This window comes from Balaenoptera acutorostrata, chromosome 12, assembly GCF_949987535.1.
Source record: "Balaenoptera acutorostrata chromosome 12, mBalAcu1.1, whole genome shotgun sequence".
Lineage (NCBI taxonomy): Eukaryota > Metazoa > Chordata > Mammalia > Artiodactyla > Balaenopteridae > Balaenoptera > Balaenoptera acutorostrata.
The window spans coordinates 28,748,100-28,770,714 of record NC_080075.1 but is presented as its reverse complement, the minus strand read 5'-3'; the positions used below and the strand labels follow the sequence as shown (position 1 = coordinate 28,770,714).

General features: G+C 43.2%; 1 protein-coding gene and 1 pseudogene across 1 annotated transcript in view; one reads left to right on the top strand and one right to left on the bottom strand.

Moving 5' to 3' along the window:
- SLC4A5 (solute carrier family 4 member 5) overlaps positions 1-6,376 on the bottom strand; it is a 132,766-nt gene extending 126,390 nt beyond the window's left edge. Inside the window, exon 1 of the mRNA XM_057557981.1 lies at positions 6,322-6,376. The gene's annotated coding sequence lies outside the window, so the exon portion shown is untranslated. The remainder of the gene's footprint in view (positions 1-6,321) is intronic.
- A 10,701-nt stretch (positions 6,377-17,077) lies between these two features.
- On the top strand, positions 17,078-17,877 carry LOC103021016 (adaptin ear-binding coat-associated protein 1-like; annotated as a pseudogene).
- The last annotated feature ends 4,738 nt before the right edge of the window (positions 17,878-22,615 follow it).

Here is a 22,615-nt window from a genome sequence, read left to right as displayed (position 1 = left end):
AGGTCTAAGGGACCTTAGAGATGATCCAGTCCTGTCCCGGGGCCACCCATTTTATAGGCAGTTAGCAGCACTTCTAGGAGCCTGCAGAGGCCTGGGTGTGGATTGCATGCTGGAGTGACCAGGACTGGCTGGCACCAATATTACAGCTCACTTGAATATCTTCAACCGTTAGGTCATTAGAGCTTTGAGGACTGCTGAGATGCCAGTTAAATGGATCTTGTCACACTTCAGGTACCTAAATCTGCAGCTATCAGATTAGGGCATGGCTTAGAAATTACAGCAATTTGTACTTGAGGTCAATGAGTTTTTGTATAGACATGTGTACTTATGTTTATGTATCTCTATCACAATCTTCATAAAGTACTCCAAGATGATCTTTTTGGGATCAGGGGATGTCATGAGCTGGGGACATCTTTGATCTCAAAGATCTTGAAGACTTCTGGAGACCAGAGCTGTATGGGTAAACTTCTAGTTCACATCTGCCACTCCACCCAAATGGTTTGTGCTGGCTGCCTGCTAAAAAAATGGGGGAGGTGGTGATAAGAACGGAGGAAATGGTAGAGGTGGAAGTGATAGGTGAAATGGTAGAAGTGGCAATATGGTAGCTGGACATAAATGGAGGTGTTGGAGGTATAGATGGAGGTGGTGGAGGTGGAGGTGGTGGACGTATAGATGGAGGTGGAAAAGATGTAGATGGAGGTGGTGGAGGCAGTGGTGGTGATGGAGGAATGGGTGAGAAGACCTCCTAAATGATGGAGTAGGAGATTATTTTTACTATTATGCTGATGACCCTGGATGAATCTGACTTTCTGTGATTAGAAGTGTGAAATGGCGAAGCCTTGGCATTAGGAATCTGGAGAACCTTATTCTGTCCCCAAAGCTGTGTGACCTTGAGATAATACTTCACCTCTTTGGGCTTCAGTATCCTTGAAGCAGAATTGGCACTTAGTAAATGGTGGCTTGTTTAGGGGAATTCATCTTTCTCCCTCCAAGCACTTTACTCTTCCCTACAAAGTAGGAGCTTCTGTCCTTTCTGGAGCTTTGAGAAAAGTACTCTCCACTCACCTCTCTTACTTACTCTTGCTTAGTAGATGAGGAGTGGCTCATGTGCTTGATGAATTTGGGAGAATAAAATGGGCACGTGCCATGACTCAGATCCTTCTGAGAACTGCCTGCACCAGAGAAGGCCCAAGCTGCCCTCCTCTCCTCCCCTCTTCGCAGTAAACTTCCCAGGGCAGGTTCTTGTCCTGCAGGTACAGAGTCTTCCAGTGCTGGAAAGATAAGTTTGGTTCTTGGGGAAAGAGTTAGGAAGCCTGATTGTGGTTGTACTTTCTAAACCCTGTTCTCCAATCAGCTTTATCTGTTATGAAGTTATTTTAATCTCTAGCGGTTTGACCCCTGTATCTTATTTCTCATTTGATTCCAAGCATAGAGAGAAAGACTGGGAACAAGGATCACTCTCAAATTCTAATGCTGGTGAATTAATGAGAGAGCCAGCATGGAGTTGATTGGACTAAACAGTCTCTAAGTTTCCTTCAAGCTCTAACATCCTGTGATTCTATGAGTCTATTTCTCTGGAAAAAAACCAAACTCTTAGTAAACAACTTCTTAATCTCTGACTCTCCTCCTTCCTGCTTCTCAATACAAAGAAGACCTCAAATCTTCAAACATCTTCCTCTCCTACCCTCTCCACCAGCCCCTCGTGGCTTCATTTACTCCCTGTTCTGGTCTGGACCCCATGATGAATCCCTTCACTCCTCCCTCAGTGATACCATAACCTCTGGCTCCTGCACTGCCAATCTCTTGTTCTAGATCAGCCCACCCATTAACCTTCTCCTCCAGCACTGAACTCCCTTTCATCTCTGAAGAAAGCCTGTCTGCAGGGGGAGAGAACAAAGCCAATACACAGAGTGGCAGAGGGGTGTGTGTGTGTGTGTGTGTGTGTGTGCACATGGGTGTGTGTGAGAGGGAGAGACAGACAGACAGACAGGATGGGGAGGGGAAGGGAGACCTAGCCCCATGATGCCTGTGGCCAACACCATCCCTGCCCTTCCCCATGATTGAGTTTTGTGAGCCAAAAACTGTTAAGAGAAGATCTGGCCATCCCCTTTCTCTCCTCTCCCTTCCCGCTGGCCTCTCTCCATGTTACTTCCAAGGAGACTGGTTCACCCAGCTGGCTTTAAGCTCTGGGATAAATTGGAGGCTTTCAGTCCTTCCTTATCACCAGAGTGGTAACAGTGGAGACCCACACTTAGGGGAAAGGGAAAAGTTGGACCCAGTGGTTCTCAGTCAGAGGTATCCCCCACCCAGGGGACATTTGGCAATATCTGGAGACATTTTTGGTTGTCACACTGAGAGGAGAGTACTTCTGGCCTCTAGCGGGTAGAGGCCAGGGATGCTGCTAACATCCTACATGAGACACCCCCCACAGCAAAGAATTAGCCGGCCCCAACTGGCGATGGCGCTGAGGTCGAGAAGTCCTGGATTAGACAGCTCAGCCCCCTCTGGTCTAGGCTCTAGGCTGTCTCTAACCCAGGCCAAAAGAGCATTCTACATGGGCCCATCTTGGTCTGGGCTCTACAAGGAAGAAGGAGGGCAAAGATTCTTAGTAATTCGCAGTTTCTGAGCTCTGTGCTTCCATTTCCTTTAGAGACCTGGTGGAGAGAGGTGGCTACTCGCAGGGACAGACCCCCTTCCATCTCCTGGCCAGATGCCATCTGAACTCCACCTGAGGTTAACATATAGCAGGGTTTAAACAGGTTTGACACAGGGTCCTGGCATGGGGGGCATAGTATGAAGAGAGAACAAGCCTCCTACCCTGGAGAGGTCTGCAAGGTTCAGGTCCTTGTGTTGGTGGGAATAAGGACACATTTCAAGGCCCCAGCAGGCCTATCTAGAACTTTTATCCATAAGAAATTCTCCATGAGCTGGGCAAGACTCACTCCAGTATGTATATTATTTGGCTCTCAGATTGTTTGTGCCAAGGTTTGGCAGGTGGTACAAGACTGGCTGCCCCAGATTCTTGTCAACTTTAGCTGCTTTTGAACTGTATCCAGGGTCAAGGAGGGAACATACTGTGATGGTGTCAAGTCTGCACGGGAGGGAAAAAAAGAAGATGGTATCTTAAAGGGAAGCTGAGATACCCAAAAGGCCAGGCTCAGGTTAGGCAGTGGCTGGGTCCTGGCCTTGCACATCTCCATCTACCCCCTGATCACTGCTGTGGCCTGTGGCCAGCAACATCAGAGACCTTAGCTCACTCTCCACCAGCCACACTGCATGTCCTGCTGTTCCTCTAACACCCCAAGCTCATTCCTACTCGGAACCTTTGCACTTACTGTTTCCCTAACCTTCAGCATGACTTGCTCCCTTGTGTATTCAGCTCTCTGACCAAATGCCATCTACCCAAGAGGGGTCTCCCTGACCAGCCCATCTAAAATGCCCCTCTCTAGTCCTTAATTCTGCCTTCCTTGTCTATATGACGTTTCTACCCAAAATCATATTTTGTGTTTGTTTATTCATTTATTGTCTGTTCCTTTAATATGGCAGGGATTTTGTCTTGTTCATGGATTTATCCCTGATGTCTAGAAAAGAGGCTTATAAATGGTTGGGTTCAAATCCTGGCTCCACTAACTGTGGGATCTTGGGCAACTTACCTATCGTTTTTTTTCCTTCATATTCCTCTGAAAATGAAGCTGAAAAATGAGAATAAGAATTATATCTGCCTCGAGGGTTGTTATGAGAACTGATTGAATCAATGTATATAAAATCTTAGGTCAGGGCTTCCCTGGTGGTGCAGTAGTTAAGAATCCGCCTGCCAATGCAAGGGACACGGGTTCGAGCCCTGGTCCAGGAAGATCCCACATGCTGCAGAGCAACTAAGCCCGTGCGCCACAACTACTGAGCCTGCACGCTAGAGCCCGCGAGCCACAAATACTGAAGCCCGTGCACCTAGAGCCCGTGCTCGGCAACAAGAGAAGCCACCACAATGGGAAGCCCACGCACCGCAACGAAGAGTAGCCCCGCTGTCCGCAACTAGAGAAAGTCCGCGCGCAGCAACGAAGACCCAACGCAGGCAAAAATAAATAAATAAAATTAATTAATTAATTAAAAAAAAAACTTAGGTCAATGTCTGGGCCACAGGAAATAATTAGTATTAACTATGAATATTATTATAATTATTATACTCCCAGGAAGCTCACGACCTGTGTATTCTGGGGAGTGGGGAGTGGCATTCCTGGCAGCTTGCAGGAATGAAGCAGTCATTGTTACTTCTCCAGGAACCAAGATCCCCCTGCAGGCTCTCAACCAGTCCTTCTCTCTCCTCTGCACCTGCTCTCTGTTGCCCTCTGGAGGTCCTGGTTGGACACTGGTGAAAGCTAACCATGTGAGGGACTCTGCGGATGATGTATTTCCTAGGGAAGAATGAGGCTTTACTGGATGGCAGCCCCCTTACTTAAGTTTGGCCCTTGACAAAACCGCCAGTGGAGCCATCATTTGGCAAACATGATTGGAAATCATTGAGACCACAGAAGAACTGTGGGTACCTAGGAATTCATCTCTCAGACCCCAAAAGGGACCCAGAGAAAGGCCACCCCTCCCCTCCCCCAGGCTGCACTTCCTGAGCCAGGGGACAATGCTCTGGCCACCTGGGCCAACCTAAGACACCCTGTAAAGCCACTCCTCAGATGCGCCAATGCCTCCTCCAGCCTGATAGTTTCTTTGCCTCCTTTTCTTTCCCCGAAATAGCCAGACTATTCCATGTTTTGCCTCAGGGAGCGTGTATGAAAGCAGGAAGCAGAGACAAAATGAGCCTCTTCCCTTAGAGGAAGAGAAAAGACTCCTGGCTAACCCAGACTGAAGTGTAGGAGAGGATGTTCATGAGAAAGATCAAGGCTGTCCCCTGCCCCTCATTCAAGGCTGCATGGAAACATGGAGGGGGACTCTGAGCTCCGCAGTGACCTGCAGGCACCAGTGAACAAGGACTATATGGAACAAGAACAAATGACATCAAGTGTAGGGACCTATGTAGGCCCCTAAAAGTCTAGAACCCTGCAGTGCACCTCACTCCGACCCCAAAATGGAAACCACGAGGGACACTCAGAACAGACAGGGATTAAATGTCAGCACCTTTTAAAAATGAGGGTTCAAAAATATAGATGGAGAGTTTTAGAAACTCATGTTTTTTATTACAACCTTGAGTGCAGGGACCAAAACTGGTATTCCAAAGGATAGATTTTTTTAAGAAAATAGTGTCGGGGAAATGCACTATTTCAAAGATGACACTTAGAGGAGAAGTCTGGGCAGCAGACAAAGGCAGAAATCTAATCATTTGTTGGACTCAGCACATTTATCTCTGCTCTGAAATCAAATGTGATTGTCCCTTAATACTGGGGTTGAACTTGCAGCCCAGGTTGCCTTGGACAATCACCAGGTGCCCTGTTGTCTTGGCTTCATTATCAGCAGTTCCCTCTTTCATTCTCAAAAGGCATGCAGTCTGGGCAGTAAGTTATATGGTTACTCTGCTCAAGATTTTTAAATGAGTGATCACATGGGCTGACCAACTCTGAGTGAGGTGCTATGAAATAGAAAGGAAGGATTTCCAGGCAGGGGTGGCTGGAGGCTGTGGCACAATGAAGCTCTGGAGGGGCTGAGAATCTCACCCGGACAGGAAAGGAAGGGGCACGTGTTACATGATGAGAGGAGCTGTGGTGAGGTTGAAGGTCAGGTGCTGTGTGGAGTTGAGAGGACAGTGGTGGGGGTCAGAGTGGGATGTTTGAACTTAATATTTCAGACATGGAGTAGCGCAGGGTAATGCATGGTCTGAGTTATGACCACGGGAGCAGGTAGGAGAAATGGAACCTGATTGCATTTGGGGATAGGAATTGGGCAACTAACAAGAGACGTGGAAGCAGGACTGGCTACTCTATACCTTTTTGCTCCTATTGAATTTTGAATCTTGTTACTATATTATCTTTTCAAAAATACATAAATAAAATTAAAATATAAAGGAATCCAGGCTTCTAGGTCAACAGTGGAATCATTTTATCAAGTTTTTAAAGCCCCACTAGTAAAACAAGTTGCCTTTAAACATTTGAAAAGATGCTCAACCTTACTCACTTAAAAAAAAGAAAAATAGGCAAATTAGAGCCACAATGAAATGTCATTTTTCACCTTCAGATTGGCAAATATCAAAAGGTTTCACAACAGCAGGAGTGGAAGGAAATGGGCCCTCTTCCACACAGCAGTTGGACAGATGGCAGATGGGTACAGGCTCTACGGCACCACTTCGGCAATATTCATAACACCTGAAAATGCACATACCTTTGGGTAGCAGCTATTCCTGTGTAGAAATTTATCTCACAGATACACTCCCACCTGTGGACAAAGACACATATGTGGTTTGAGGCAGTTACTCACCTTCCTGCACTTATGTCAGAGGGTTATCACGGGAATTAATTGATATAATGCATGGAAAGGATGTTAAAGAGAGCCTGGCACATAGTAAGTGCTCAGTAAATGCCGGCTCTTATTATTACAGCATTGTTCATTACAGCAAAACATTGGAAACAACATGAAAGTCTATCAATAGGGGACTGATAAAATAAGTTTTGTCTTTCATTGAAAAATCACAAAGATTTTAAATACAATGAGGATATTCTTTAAACAGTGCTATGGAATGACCTTTTAGAAATGTTGTTAAATGGAAAAAAAACAAAGTGTAGAGGAATGCTTGTGGTTTGTCACCATTTGTGTGTGGGGTGTACCTATAGGTGCACAGTCTCTCCAGGGATGAAGTCACAAGAAACTGGTAACAGTGATGATTCCTGGGAGGGAAAGTGAGAGGCAGGAGCTCAAGGGCTACTGTATAACCTCTTGTACCTTTTATATTGTGCATCATAGGGATGTATTCTCTAGTCAAAAACAATTAAACAAATTGGGGTATATGTCCAAAAAGTTGAAAGCAGGGACTCAAATAGATACTTGTATGCCATTGTTTGTAGCAGCATTATTCACAGCAACCAAAAGGTGGAGACAACCCAAACGTTTATTGATAGGTGAATGTATAAACAAAGTGTGGCTTACCCATACAATGGAATACTATTCAGCCTTAAAAAGGAAGGAAAGTCTGACACATGCTAAAACATGGATGAAACTTGAAGACATTAAGCTAAGTGAAATAAGCCAGTCACAAAAGGACAAATACTTGTATGATTCCACTTATATGAGATACCTAGAATAGCCAAATTCGTAGAAACAGAAAGCAGAATGGTGATTACCTGAGGCTAGAAGGGAGGAGAAATGGGGAGTTAGTGTTTAATGGGTACAGAGTTTCTGCTGGAGATGATGAAAAAGTTCTGGAGATGGATGGTGGTAATGATTGTGCAACAAAGTGAATTTACTTAACGCCACTGAATTGTACACTCAAAAATGGTTAAAATGGTAAACTTTATATTAGGTACATTTTATCACAAAAAACAATTAAATAATTTTAATAATAAAAATAGTCATTTTTAAAATTTTGATCGGAGTTATGTTAAATGCAGAGATTAATTATGAGGAGCTGTATTGAATGAGCCACAACAAAGAATGGTCCTATCGAAAAAAGGACTCGGTCTCCAAATCCTGGCATTTTTCCATGCCAGTTTACCCTGTTCCGCTGACTGGCTCTTGGGGGATTCATGGTACAGAGCAGAGGTGACAGGCTGAGCCAGGACCATGGGAGGAGGGCAGCTTCATCCAAGACAGGGAAGAAAATGGGAGGGAAGAGGTGACGGGTGGGGGCAGAAGTAGAGGAAATTCCTGCCAGACCACATAGACTTTTTCCATGAGGAATGTTGGGGGTAGATTTTGAGGGGGCTGGAAAAGCTTGGTCTTTGAGGGGAATCACAGAGGGGCCAGACCAGGGATGTGTAAAAGAACCATCACTTTCCTCTGAGGAGCCTGGTGAGGCTGGAGATCACAAATGTGTAGAGAGAATTTCCTCTCCTCTTGCCTCTTCTCCTTCCCCAGGCAACAATGCTGAAGGGGTTGCAGACCCCTGGTAGCTAAATAAGTCAGGAAGAGCAGATTCCCCATCCAGACCACCAACTGCCATAGGCTTCTCTTCTTCAACAACACCAAGCTGGGATTGGGAAGAGGCCTCAGTTTTAAGTTGAAACTGAAGTTTGGGTTATTATTGGGATGGACATTATCATTACTGAAATAAGACTGAGACCAAGGGTGACCAAAACAATCATGTGACTTGTCTAAATTTCATCCAGTGGCAGAGCAAGATCTAGACCTACAGAATAAATTTTAAAAAGCAACAAGAGGCAGAAATCAAGTTACTTTCTGATTTTATCTGATGAGTCATGCTTATTCAATGGAATAGTTACACAGTATTATTTTCGGTTGTTAATTGAAATGCATGTATCTTGCATCTCCCCCTAGATTGTGAGTTCCCTGAAGGCAGGTCCCATGTGCTATTTATCCTCATACTGCCCCCACAGCCTAGCAAAGTGCCTTGTATGTACATAGTGGGCACTGAAATGGCTGCTGACCAAGAGGGCTTACCCCATAGGAAGCAGCACCGGGCCATTAGTGTGCTTATACAGTACCTAGCATAGAGCAGGTGAGCAACAAGACCTGGTTGAGTTGAAATGACTCTTCCTAAAGAGAGAGCCTGTGTTCTAGGAAGTCTGATATAAAATGATGTTGTTCTCACACCAGTCAGAATGGCCATCATGAAAAAATCTACAAACCATAAATGCTGGAGAGGGTGTGGAGAAAGGGGAACCCTCTTGCACTGTTGGTGGAAATGTAAATTGATACAGCCACTATGGAGAACTGTATGGAGGTTCCTTAAAAAACTAAAAATAGAACTACCGTACGACCCAGCAATCCCACTACTGGGCATATACCCTGAGAAAACCATAATTCAAAAAGAGTCACATACCAATATGTTCATTGCAGCTCTATTTACAATAGCCAGGACATGGAAGCAACCTAAGTGTCCATCAACAGATGAATGGATAAAGAAGATGTGGCACATATATACAGTGGAATATTACTCAGCCATAAAAAGAAACGAAATTGAGTTATTTGTAGTGAGGTGGATAGACCTAGAGTCTGTCATACAGAGTGAAGTAAGTCAGAAAGAGAAAAACAAATACCGTATGCTAACATATATATATATATGGAATCTAAAAGACAAAAAAAAAATGGTCATGAAGAACCTAGGGGCAAGATGGGAATAAAGATGCAGACCTCCTAGAGAATGGACTTGAGGATACGGGGAGGGGGAAGGGTAAGCTGGGACAAAGTGAGAGAGTGGCATGGACATATATACACTACCAAACGTAAAATAGATAGCTAGTGGGAAGCAGCCGCATAGCACAGGGAGATCAGCTCAGTGCTTTGTGACCACCTAGAGGGCTGGGATAGGGAGGGTGGGAGGGAGGGAGATGCAAGAGGGAAGAGATATGGGGATATATGTATATGTATAGCTGATTCACTTTGTTATAAAGCAGAAACTAACACACCATTGTAAAGCAATTATACTCCAATAAAGATGTTTAAAAAAATAAAATAAAATAAAATAAAATGATGTTGCAGGTTGCCCAGACTTAAGGTAAAAGAGGCAGAGACGAAGGAGGTGTGGATGGTCATTTTCTATTTCTCTGTTAGGGCTGTTCTTGTACTGGATTAAGGAGAGGAAGGCTAAAACACAGGAGGAGGGTGAGTCAGACCTAGTTTACGACCTGTTATACCAGAAGTGAGTATTGCAGTGCCTTATTAGGCCTCAAACCAAGCTGAATTCATTTTTTATTAAGAGAATCTTAAAGGGCTCCTGTCCTCAAGGTTATATAAAATCATCCTAATCATGTACTTTTGAGATAACAAATCAATAGAAGCACAGAGCCCAGTTCTTTAGATAGGGAAGTATATCTCAAGTAGCTCAAGGAGCAATCTTTTCTACAATGAAGGTTGAGAAAAGGAAACCCAAGACCAGTTGATTCTGGTTTGGGGAGTGATAACATTGGAGAACACACTCTACTGTCTGATTCTTGTTACGACATCGCTCATGCTGAAGTTATCTCCTTTGTTGGCATGGCCTCCATCTCTGTTGGGAGGTAAAAGAGATGTTTGAGTGGCCCCATTATTAAGTTTAAGTACTTGATTACTGCCTCTCTGGGAAAATGAACTTGACTGAAAGGATAGTGGGCAAGCATTCAGTCAAGCAACAAACCACTTACTGAGTGCCTGCAACTGATGGGGAAAGATGTCTCTCCTTAGACTGGTCCATCCAAAATAAGTTGGGGGGTGAGAGGGAGAAAGATCATAGTTGGTGGGTCTTTAGGGTACTCCTGAGGTAATCCCTCAGCTCATGAGCTTACAGCTCAGTTCCAAATTCCAGGATGCCTGCTTAGAGAGAGAGTAAAACATACTTTCTCAGGGACAAAAGCCCACAGAGCCAAGGGCTCTGGGTTTCTGAGTCAGAATGTCATCAAGGGCTGGGTGACACTTCCTTTAGAAAGCCATCTGATCTCCAGGGGTCCTGATACAGTACTATGCAGCCTGTTCCATCTAGGGAGACAGATGTGGACTCGCCCCCCCTCCCCCAGCCTCTCATGCATCCCTCCCTCTTACTCCCTCAAGAGCCCGAGAAGCGGGTCCTTCATAAAAGGGCTCCTCCCTCAGGCCTGAAAGCTTAACTGAAGTGGGGATTTTTGTACAAGCCCCATGTTTCCTGGATTCTTAGGAGCCTCCAAAAAGATGCTATAAATAATCATTACTGAACTGGAAGAAGCGTGAAGTAGGCACAGGACCAACCTCTGTGACTTCCATGGCTGAAAAGCATGGATTGAAGAGGGGTAGTTAGACCTCCATGCAGAGACTATAACTATTCTCAGCCCCTCACTGTAGAAGTCTGACACTGTACAGATGCACACATGCATACATGATCCCTTCTCTGAAGGCAGAGATGGGAGCACAGAAAAGCAACACTACTATAGAACAAACTGGTCATTCTCTTACTTGTCCTTTACCGTGTTGGAATAGTTATAGATTAATTTAAACAATTAGATTGTCTCTTATCTTTGCTCTCTAAGTCTTGCACAGACCTTTAGCAAAAAGCAATAATGTTCTCACGTGACCCTCGGTGGGCTGGGGATTCCTGCCTATACTACTCAGTTCTTTCACTCACATCCCCAAACCAAAACCTACAACCAAGCTGTAACTCCATATATTTAAAATTCACTCTACTCACCCCCAGTGCAGCGGCCTGTTGCTCCTGGGCCCTTGAATCCAATCTCTTTAAGGTGGGCCTTGCATTTGGAACCCACTCGCTGCTCCTTTTTCTACCTCTGCTATTAAGATAGCCCCTCCACTATTGCTTCACCAACCATCTATTTTAGAATCAAAAGGTCTTTGTCTATTCATAGACACTGTAAAAGTAACGTTCATTTTATGTTTTTTAATCTACTGTCTGTGTCTTCCATGATTCTCATTGGCTTATCTAATCAGCATGTCCTAGGGAGGCTTATTATTTGCTGGTTTAGCTTGTCCAAGCACAACAGGGCCAGCCGAGGCATTTACTCAGGGAGAATCAGCTTCTTAAAATAGGCAATCCTCGGGAAGGATGTCAGACCTTTTGCCTCTTCTCTCCATAAGCCTGAGATTAAGGGGAATGTTCCACATCCCACTGCCACTCCAGCTCTGCAAACCCCAATTCCTGACTTTTCAGAGAAGGATACAGAAACGGAAAACCAAAGAACAAACCAAACCCTGCAAGAAAAATGTTGCATACTTTCTGATTTTTCTAGGTTTTATGCTGATTTTTGCCCTCATTTTATTACTTCCTTCTTCGTAAGTAGGAAACATAAGATGAGGGAGCAATAAGTGGAAAATAGGAAGTTTGGAGAGAGGAGAGAAAGGAGAGACAGTGAATGAGAAGTGAAAAGAAAAGAAGCAAGTGGGAGTGGGAGGCCAGGCACCAGTGCAGGGAGGGGGCAGGAAGCATGCTGGGAAGTCTCTGGCAGTTTCGGCATCTCCAGGAACCAAGCACTGGGCTTGGTACTACACATACCTTCCCTTATTTAACTTCCTCAATGGTTCTGCCAGGACAGCATTTTCATCCCCAACCTTGTAGACATAGAAACTCAGGTTCAGAGAATACAATACTTGCCCATGGACTCATAGAAATAGGAGGAAGAGGAGGGGCTGGAAGCTCCATTGAAAAATGAACTCCACTCCTCTTATTCCACAGGCCCTTCTGTGGATTTTCTGTGTCTTCAGACCTGTATTTCAGGGTTTACTTCCCTTTCACGTACGAAATGTATCGCCTGGTTTAAAGTCTTACTTTATTCCTAGATCATGTGGAGTTTTCCCTCAATGGAAAAGCCACACTCTTGGACCTAGTCCTGCCTGCAGGAGACAGTAGAAAATGTTCTGGAGGCCATGGCTGAGCCATCGCATTAACTGTACATCCTAGTTCTCTTCACAATCCAAGGAATGAAAGACTAGCAAGACTACGATGACCAACTCATCCCAGTTTGCCTGAGACTTTCCTGGTTTAAGCACTGAAAAGTCCAGTGACCAAGGAAACCCCTCAGGCTCAGGCAGACCAGGACAGCCTAGGCCAGAAGACAGACAGACTTTTGCCTCAGGGAGTTTCCAGCAGGCCAGAGATTAGACAAATTCACAAGCAGAAGAGTGTGAGGCCCCTAAAGAAGTACAAAGAGAGGAAGGCATTCAGTAAAAGAGAAACTACATGTGTTTGGAGAATTACTTCATTCCACAAATGGTCATTTCTTGCCTTCTAAGAGCATTTGAGGCAGGGGGAAGGAGCCACATAAATGAAGAACTGAGAGGTGGAAGAACACAGTATATCCTGGGAACATGGATGCGGTTTCCCTGGCACAGGGCAAATTTGGGGAGAAAAAGGTTTGGGCCTGTAAGATAGGCTGTGCCATTCTAGAGAGAGGAATAAACATCAGCAAATGTGTCTAACTCAAAGGAATGTGGAATGGGACTTTGTACAAGAATGGAGTAATTGGCATCAGAGTAGACTGCAGCACAGGTGGGAAGACCAATGGGGACATTACTGTCAAGCATTCAAGTGAAACCCTTTGGTTTCTACACACCCACGTTTTGTCTAAACCATTTGGACATTTACTTCAGATTATTTTAGCTTCTAATTTTTGTTTTTGACTTCATAGAGGTATTTGAAGGTAAGCTTTATCCTGGATTGGGGAGGGAATAAGAAGATATGGGATAGGTAGCTTTCCCTCCAGGATGCACAAAGGGAACAGGTTTGCAGGCTGAGGATCCTTCCTGATGGAGGACATAGGAAGGGAACTGCCCTGGCAGCAAAATGCTTTCCTCCTTGTGTCCAGTGTCCACTGAGAGTTGGCTGGAGCACTGCCTTTGCCTCTCTCCAGCCCTAATGCAAGTGCATTTTTTGTGTGTGTGAATTGACATTCATATCCATGTTTATATTGGTGTATTTCCCTTTCCTTATTTATTTATAGGAATTCTTTATCATATATTGTAAATATTTTTCTCTGTTTGTCATTTGTCATTCATTCTTGTTTATGGTCTTTTTCTTCTTTTCCTTACAGAAGTGTTTAGTTTGTGTGTGTGTGTGTGTGTGTGTGTGAATTTTAAGGAAGTCAAATTTACCCATATTTTTCTTTAAGGTTTCTAGGTTTGTTGTCAATCTCAGAAATGCTTTAACTATCCCCAAGTTTATGTACACCTATATTTTCTTCTAGTTCTTTTCTGGTTTTGTTTTTTCTGGACTTTAATTTGGTATATGCTATAAGATAAGGATTTAACTTTATTATTTTTCCCAAGTGTTACATTGCCATTTGTCAAACTTTGTACCCTGTCCCCACTGGTTCAAAATACTACCTTTCTCACATACTAAATATTTCTGTGTGCTGAGTCTGTGCTCATCCAACCATCCTGATAGCATGTTCTATACTCGGCCTCCTTCTGCTACTACCTACTCTCCTCTCAAGCCACTGTGTTCTGACTGCTGCCCCCATGGTGCCACAAACATTTCTCTAGCAAAGCTCATCATCAGACTCCTAATTGCAAAAGTCTGTGGATGCTTTTCAGGTCTTTTCTTGATGGATCTCTCTGTGCATTTGACATTGTTGGCAATTCTTTCCTTCTTGAAATCCCTTCTTTTGGGGTGATTTTGTTTGCCTGTTTGTTTTGGTAAATTTGGGGGACTTCTTGGTCATTGGGTATGTGCATCTTCATCTTTGTTAAATAACACCATAGTGTTTTCCAGAGGCGCTGTAGCAGTGTGCCATAGTCTAATTAGATCAAAGACAAAGTTGGTAGATCTGGGACACTCTGGGTCTCTGCCCCCTGGCATTTGCTCAGTTCCCCTCTTTTACCTTCTCCCCACAAATTTTCTCCTCTCTCTTGTGAGCTTGCATTCTGCTGCTGGCCTGAGCCAACTCCACCACCATCACCACTCTTCCCCGAAACACAAACCAGTTGAGAGCTTTAAAGACCCACCTTCCTAAAACCTAATTTTTGCATTTTGTTCCCTGTTCCAGAATCAACAGAGTCAAATAAAGTCTGAACTCCTTGGATTGGCACCCAAGGCCCTCCCCTGCCTGGCTTCCTCATTTTTTCCAAGACTTATCTCCCCCCACTCCCAAAGGGGGTGCACTTGAATCCAACCAAGGGAACTCACCCTGCTGGTGAGGGTGTAAACCAATACAGCCACTCTGCAAAAACAATGTGGCAATGTTTAATAAAGATGAAAATATACATACTGAATGACCAAGCAGTTTCACTTGAGTATGTGTGTACCAGGACACATGAACAAGGATGTTTACATAGCATTGTTTGTAGGTGCTCAAACATGGAATCAACCCAAATGTCTATCAAGAGTAGAATGCATAAGTATGTTCCAGTCTCTGTACCCTTCTTCACTCTGTCCCCCCACTGACCCTAGGTCAGTGGGCATGTTTCTTTTTCAGACATATCTTCATTTAAAACAGGAGCCCAACTACTTACTTCCAAAATAGAAAGTTAGGATATTTTTCCACTGAAAACTGAATTTCCAATATCATTGTATTAATATGTAGGAAAATTCTCTTTAACAAGCTGTGATCATGTTTTATCATTCTGTTAACCTAAGTGCTCCTTTTCTTTTTAAATTAACTTTAGGGGGCTTCCCTGGGGCGCAGTGGTTGAGAATCTGCCTGCCAATGCAGGGGACATGGGTTCGAGCCCTGGTCTGGGAAGATCCCACATGCCACGGAGCAACTAGGCCCATGAGCCACAACTACTGAGCCTGCGCGTCTGGAGGCTGTGCTCCGCAACAAGAGAGGCCGGGACAGTGAGAGGCCCGCGCACCATGATGAAGAGTGGCCCCCACTTGCCGCAACTAGAGAAAGCCCTCACACAGAAATGAAGAAAACCCAACACAGCCAAAAAAAGAATTAACTTTAGGGCTTCCTGGGTGGCGCAGTGGTTAAGAATCCGCCTGCCAATGCAGGGGACACGGGTTCGAGCCCTGGTCCGGGAAGATCCCACATGTTGCGAAGCAACTAAGCCCATGCACCACAACTACTGAGCCTGCGCTCTAGAGCCTGCAAGCCACAACTACTGAGCCCGCGCGCCACAACTACTGAAGCCCGCGTGCCTAGAGCTCATGTTCCGCAACAAGGGAAGCCACTGCAATGAGAAGCCTGCGCACCGCAACAAAGAGTAGCCCCCGCTCGCCCCAACTAGAGAAAGCCCGCGCGCAGTAACGAAGACCCAACACAGCCAAAAATAAAATAAATAAAATAGATTTTAAAAATAATAATAATAAATTAACCTTTAAAAATGTATACACGTTAAATGGAGTATAATCTATAAAAGTATTGAATCATTATGTTGTACACTTGAAACTAGTATTGTAAATGGACTATACTTCAATAATAAGTAAATAAATAAAATAGCATATGTTAGAAATAATAAAATAAAATAATATTTATATACAGTAAAATCCATTCTCCTTTGGGGTTCAAGTCTATGAGTGTTTAATGCATACAGCTTATCCTTTGTTTGTTTTTTTTACAAAGGAGTATAAAGATGGGTTTAAAGTAATTTTTCTTAGATACTGTTCACTGGGGCTTTGGAAAACAAAGTTTGACTTCACAACTTAGTAGGCAGGTTGAGTTCATGAAAGTGTAGTTCCACCTATTGGTCCTTCCTCAACTGTTTAAGTAGGTACTGACTGCCTGCCAGGATGGCCAGTCCTAGGCTGACCCTTTCCACTAAGATCAGAAGGATGGCTCCTGACAAAACAGGACTGGCTTTTACTCTCTATAGGAAATTGACAAGTTGTTGCTGCAGATGAAGGATCGAGCCAAGGATATTTCAAAACCAGGTGCCCCTGGCTGCCAAGTACAAAGGTGACCTAAAACTCCAGAGGAGGGTCTGCCATATCTGAGCTACCTTGTCTTCTAGAAAGTGTCAAGATTTGATGGCATAAGCATTGAGGGAGAGTGAATACTTGTCCCCTCACTTCTCTAAGAAAGGCAGGGAACATTGAACCAGTAATCATATAGTTTTCAAAGTACATTTAATCAGCTAAATTAACTGTTTAACCATAAGCCATTTGCTCTGACATTATGCAAAAAAAGTCCAAATTGTCATTGTTAGAAAAAAAGCCTAGAAATACCTACCTAGTGGTAGACCAGCCACTACCTTGCCCACCCCTTTCACCCCTTCCCACTCCAGTTGTTTTACCTTTCTACGTCAATGGGTGACTTCACAAAAATGGGATGCTAGGCCTCACCAAGACGGTGACCTTGACAGCCAGCCTCTCTGGGTGGGTAGGATTTAGCATCTCCTACAAGTCTCCAGGTGATGCTAATGTTGTTGGTCAGGGGACCATACTTGGAGAATCACTGCTCTAAATCTAACTAATAATTTATAGAAAATATGAAAGGTAGAGGAACCTATTAACACCATGAGGATGCATTATAAAAACAGACTCAGAGAAATTGTTCCTTCAACAAATAAATTATAAGGAAAAAGCAAGCAAAAAAGAATCTAGGGATTAAAGGAAACGATACACATGGAGAGCAGGGCCAAGACAGTGGCCCAAAGTACAAGCCTTGTCCTACGCATGAAGCTGGATGTCAATGTCTACCAGATTCTGCCCCAGGTCTCCAATGGTGGCTACAGGCTGGAATTCAGGTCAGTCTGCTTAGACTGTTCACTTTAAAAGGAAAGACTGCCTATATCAACTCGAGTATAAAATATCAGGGGAACTCTTTGCTCAGGCACCAGTAGAACGATATCCTGGCTGAGGAGACAGTGACAGATTCCAGGTTCTATTTTGCAATCTAGCTCCAGGATGACACTGTACATAGTGCTTTCATTGGCATTTGCTTCATAGATCAGGGTGATGTCTTTGACTTTAATATCCCTTTGCAAAAATCACTTCAGGTGTGTAAAGCAGGTATCTGAGATATCCTAAGAATCTCAGGAAATGGCTGCTCATCCCAAGTTGAATCTGGGCTTCAAGGAAGGACAGATCATCAAGTTAAATAATGGGGACATTATGACCAAAAGATGACATTTCCCAGGACTACAGGGATTGGAGGCCTAAGTTTACTCCCAACCCCACCTAGAAGCAAAGTCACTATTCTCCCTCCATCCTCCAAGATTGACCTCAGCAATCATGTCATCCCACCACCCATCCAAATCTAACCATGGAAGCAGTGATGCAGATTTCCCTTTAGGGTGGGATTCTCCTGCTGCTGTCATGACACCAGCTCCAGTCATTGAGTAATGACTTGGAGATACCTTGGCACTGCACCCAGCTCTGTTCCAAACCTGGCACCCCAGCCATCCAACTGAGTCCAAGTCTGAAATAGCACTGGCAGCGCATCAAGGACATACTTGAAGAATAAAAATGCCCTTGAGAAGATAGGGAAGAAAACCCCACCTTTGAGAAAGAAAATGAAGAAAGAGGAGGAGGTGCGGTAGGTAGACCTGGTAAAAGAAACTTTTTTCTAAAGAATTACAAGAATGATGTATGGGTTTGGGGATGATTAGAATCCTTATACTAAGCCAGTGGATATTCTTGAAGACCTTGTCATACAGTTCATCACTGAAATGAGTCAAGGAAACATCAATTGGAAGACAAGGTCAAGTACAAATTGAAGATATCTTTTTTTTTTTTTTAATATTTATTTATTTATTTAGGCTGCTCCGGGTCTTAGTTGAGGCATGTGGGATCTTCGTTGCTGCGTGCAGGATCTTTAGTTGTGGCCTGCGGACTCTTAGTTGCAGCATGTGGACTCTTAGTTGCGGCATGCATGTGGGATCTAGTTCCCTGACCAGGGATTGAATCCGGGCCCCCTGCATTGGGAGCAGCGGAGTCTTACCCACTGGACCACCAGGGAAGTCTCAGATATCTTCTTTATTTGAAAGGATCCCAGGAAGTTTGCTGAGGTTAAAGTCTTGCTTACTATGAATGAAGAACTGAAGCTTCTTTTATAATTTTAAATTTCTGAAGCTTCATTATTTTCTGGGGCAACCATAAATAGTAACAATATTTTCTACAGTAAGGTCCTGATACCTAACCATGTAAATAAAAGATAAAGAAACACAAGATTTTCATGTCTTTGATTTTAGAGTGATATTTGAGATTTTAATTGCCTGCCTTTATAATACCATACTCAAATTACTTATTGGGTTTTAATGACCACACAAAAGTTAAAGTATCTTGCAAATCATGTAGCTCCTTCTGACTTTTGACTATCTGAATGAAGTATTACGTGTCTTTGTGCCATTGTAGGCTATACTGTAACTGTTTAATATGTGAAATCTAAATGTCACCTTGGACCCTATGATAAGTGAAAATGTGTTTCATGTATTCTCATTTCTAGACAACAGTAATCTAACAGATTATTAAGGATAGTGAATTAATTTGTGTTTCTCTTTTGTAAGAATGTTTATCTGTCTCAAAAGATAACTTGTTTTAATATTTTCTTCAGATAGCGAGTGATTTTTTATTTTGAGAAACTAAGTTTCACATGAATGCTTCAGGGTTGGAAGGCTTTTTTTTATTTAAAAGCTTTGGGGCTTATACATACTATTTGTCAAGTTGGAGGAGAACCCATTTTCCCAGATCAGATTAAAGCTTCTAAAATAAATGCTTTCAGTAGTAGCTGGAATGGCATTGCTTAAAAAGCTGACAGCCCAATAAGCATTTGGCATAGTGTTTTATTAATATTTGTTAGTACTTGTTCATTGTGGAAAAGTGTCCTTGACTAAAATCAAATATAGCTACAGAAATCACTTGCTCAACTTCCTGCCGTTCAGGATACACAGATTTTGAAATTGCATTTAAAGGGATCAATGAATGTTATTATTTGTGAAACTGAACATTTTGTGTGCTGCTTATAAACATTATCTATCAATCAGTACTTGGGAAAGTTCTTTCTTAACCTATTAATACCAGGAATAAAATATGAAAAATTAAACAGAAAACAAATTACCCTGGGGGCACAAATCTTTGAGAAGTTGGAAATACCTCCCTCCCCCAGAACTAAAATTACTGGGCAATCTTTTTCTTAGCTTCCCCATTTCATGGGGAAGCTGGTTTATGCCATTCCCTTTGTTGTTGTGCAGCCATGATTAACAAGATGGGAATAGTGGGTCATACCACACTCATGGCTGACTCTGAAGGGCTCAGCAAGCCAGGGAGAAATGACCTCTAACGTCTGTAAAATTCACCTTTCAAGTTCCTCAGCTTATTTCAGTCATCTCATGACCCTCATGTGCCTCTTTGTAAAGTCCTATTTAGCAATTTCAGGGGACAAAAAAATCTTGCCACTTCCTTCTCCACTAAGCCAATTCTCTGAAAATGGTTAAGACTGGCCTCAGTGTTTATAAATCCAGAATTTTGACAGGGATAGGGATGGAGAAAGTCATCTTTTCCAGTCACTGTTCTATACTCTTCTCACTGCATCCAGTGCTGACTGCAGCTCCATCACTCTCTTGCACGTTTACATGTCTCTTCCTATGATAAAAGGGTTGTCTGTGGCACCTCCACTATTCTGTTTGTTGAAAAGTGCAACATCTTTGGCCAGTTTGGTGTGGCTTGAATGAAGGAAGTTCAAAGGGCTGTTCTAAGTTACATTCTATGGAAGTGTTTATTTTCTTATAGCTCCATCCAGTTGCTGCATTTGAAGAAAAGCTTTACTTGGTATGTGCCCCATATTTGAAGTCAAAGGGTTTAGAATTTTGAACCTGACCTGTGGAGCAGAGGTTGAAAGCACATAACTCTTGTTCAATACCCACGTTCCCTTACTGCCTGGGTATCTATCTGACCCCTTTCCATAAACATTTTTTCAATCCTTTCAAATCTTCATATAAATTTGTTACATCTACCATCATTTCTAAAGTTGGAGAGTCACTGCTTCAGCTATTTGACAGACTTCCCAAAGTGAAGGGTTTGATACCCATTACCTAGAGTATCTCAAAAGCAAGCTGCTCTCCCATCACTTTCCTTTCCCACTGCCCAGCCTTTCCAATATACAATGCTGGGAGTGCTCCTTCTCCGGTGATGGGCACTATATATTTGGTATATTAATGGGTAATCTGAGGCAAAAGCAAGAGGATATAATTTCTTTCCTCAACACCAATTTGGATGCTGTTATGTTATGTTACCCCCAAAATTCATATGTTGAAGTCTAATCCCCAATGTAATATATTTTTCCAAGTAAAAGCTTTGGGAGGTAATTAGGTCAAAAAGGTGGAGCCCTCGCGAATGGGATTAATATCCTCATAAAAGGCCAGAGAACTAGCTTATTCTCTTTCTGCCATGTGAGGATATGAAGAAGTCAGCTGCCTGCAACCAAAACAGCACTCTCTCCAGAACCTGACCGTGCTGACACCCTGATCTCAGACTTCCAGCCTCCAGAACTGAGAAATCAATTTTGGTTGTTGATAAGTGACCCAGTTTATGGTATTCTGTTATAGCAGCCCAAGCTAAGACAGATGCTTACACTCGGAATGAAGGAAATCCTTATATTTAGTTTCAAAATATATTCTCTCTCCTTGACTTCCATCTTTTATCTCCTAACAACTCTGGGTCCATTTTTTTTTCATTGTACTCCCCCTCTGGCAAATCTATTCTTGCAGAGCCATGGCAGGACATCTTTAAATTAATGTTTTACATAGAAAACACTAAAAGGAAAATCTCTACAATCACTAGTGACTATGTACTGGGAACCTCTGTTCTCAATCTTCCTCCACGTTGTGTTCTTTGTATTCTCAGGATAACATAAGCTATATTTGAATTGCTGACACACTGAAAATGAAGTTTAAGATACATGCATATAAAGTATATGTTGTATTGATGCACTAATGATAATTTAGAATATGGAACTCAAAAGACAACTATTTGTAGTATGTATCTTTTTCTTGAACCTTACCCGAATACACATACTATAATACAAAACATTTATAAGACAATCAGGGAAATTTGAACACAGGATATTTGATGAACTTTTTTTTTTAGGTGCAATAATGGTATTGTAGTTTTCTTAAGTGCTCTATCTTTTAGGGATACTAAAATACTTTTGGATGAAATAATGTCTGGGATTTGCTTCAAAATAATCTGGGGGTAGAGGAGAGTGAAGAAGAGCTACACAGAGGAAACAAGATAGATCATGAAACAATGAATATGGGCACATGGAGATTCATTACACTCTACTCTCTTCATTTGTATGTTTAAATTTCCCACAATAAAAAGTAACAAAACACAGGGTGACAGACGTATATTTACTCTAACACCAGTTATTTGAGCGAGATGTCCAGGTCTCACCCCCGAACTCCCCAGCCTTCTGGAGAGAAATGGAGGCCAAACATCCCAGGCTACCCACCTGAGCAACAGAGGCTGTCTGTCCCTGGGAGCAGCACTGCCTGTTTCCGTTGCCACATGTGGTAGAGATGAAGGAAGCCTGGGTGAATGGACATGCTTCTCGATATACATACAGGAGGAGAGGGCTACATGGAGTTTAACGTCCACAGGGAGGCAGGAGAAGCTGCTCACCCTCAGATTCCGTGTTCTCTAGGTGTTCTGGGCCTACTTGACAGGGTTCAAGGTACTTAGTGCTATGAAGCTTCCCCAGTTGGGCACGTGGAGCTGTAGAGTACACAGGGTCCTGGCTCACTTTCAGCTCCAAGGCTGAGTAGGGCAGAATTGGCTCTGGGGCTTGCACATTTCCTAGGATTAGCCAGCAGAGACTCGGGTCTCTGTATTGCACCCACTCCTGCTTCCCGCTCCGCGACAGCACAGAAAATGGGAACCACGAAGGTAAGTTCAAACTGGGGTGAGGTAGGAGTGCCACGAACATTTGACTCTTCCCCAGTCTTGGCCTGCTAACAGTAGGAGGAAACAGTGCCTGGATGGTAGAAAATAGGATGGTAACCACCCATGAAAACAAGCCAAAAACTGGGGCACTGAGGATTGCCTGTCCTTTGGAGACCAAAATATGATTATTTGTGTCACACGTGTATGTCTTGGGAATGTGGCTGCTTGCATTTTATTTCCTTTTCATTTGTTCAATATCATCCTCTCCCAGTATCATTTCTT